This window comes from Schistocerca cancellata, chromosome 5, assembly GCF_023864275.1.
Source record: "Schistocerca cancellata isolate TAMUIC-IGC-003103 chromosome 5, iqSchCanc2.1, whole genome shotgun sequence".
Taxonomy (NCBI): domain Eukaryota; kingdom Metazoa; phylum Arthropoda; class Insecta; order Orthoptera; family Acrididae; genus Schistocerca; species Schistocerca cancellata.
The window spans coordinates 422,688,217-422,689,417 of NC_064630.1; positions in this window are offsets into that span (position 1 = coordinate 422,688,217).

Genomic DNA, 1,201 nt, shown 5'->3' on the forward strand with positions numbered 1-1,201 from the left:
GTTGTCACACATGCAGCCACCAGAGCGCTCCGCTCTCCGCGAATAATGAAAACTGCTTTAAGTTCTCTAATTCCTACAAAAATCGCCTGAAAAGGTCTGATATTCACGTGTGGGGTACTTCTGCAAAGTGTCTCCAGGCATGTCGAAAATCTGTTATTAATTTTAATTAGAGTAGGAGTTACGTTTCTTTGCCTGAAATAGGGGAAATCTTCGCTTCCGGAAAACTTCTCTTCTTGAGTACTGGCTAGCACAATGCTTTGAGCATCTGACAATGCCAGACTTCGACTGATATACTGATGACAGTGCAGCCCGGTGTCATACGCCAACTACTTTCAGGCGCGCATCCAAGGGAGGGGGGAGGGGAAGGGGAGGACAGGGGGGGGCGGGAAAAGGGAGGGAGCTCGGGGGTCATGTCTCCCTCCCTAGAAAAAGAACATTTTTCTACAATGGAGTATATTTTTCCATATATGAATTTCCAAGTTTCTTGGATAATTCTAAAAATAGAATAGTATCAACAATATATAAAATATCAAAATGTATTTAACACAGAGCACTTTTAGTTGTTCACATGTGCGCCTACCCACTTGGATGCGCTTGGGGCTGATCGACTGCATACAGGATTCCAGCCAGGCAAAGGCTCATAACTGTAGCTAACAAAAAATCCGATACGTTCCATATAGTCTAAGACAACAGTAAAAAAATGGCTCAAATGGCTCTGAGCACTATGCGACTTAACTTCTGAGGTCATCAGTCGCCTAGAACTTAGAACTAATTAAACCTAACTAACCTAAGGACATCACACACATCCATGCCCGAGGCAGGATTCTAACCTGCCACCGTTGCGGTCACTCGGCTCCAGACTGTAGCGCCTAGAACCGCACGGCCACTCCGGCCGGCAATACAACATCAACCAACCACCTAATACATTAGTGGATCATTTTTTTTTTGGTAGTGTTGACTGAAATATTATCTTCGAAATTCTGAAGACAGCAGGGATACAACACGGGGAGTGAAAGGTTATTTACGAGTTGTACGGAAATCGGACTACAGTTACGAGTCGAAGGACGCGAAAGGAAAGCCATAGTGGAAAAGGAAGTGATTAAGTTTTTAGTTTATATCCGGTGTTATCAATACGTACATTGGGCACACTGTAGAGGAAACCAAAGACACACCTGGAAAGGGAATCAAAGAGCCAAGACAT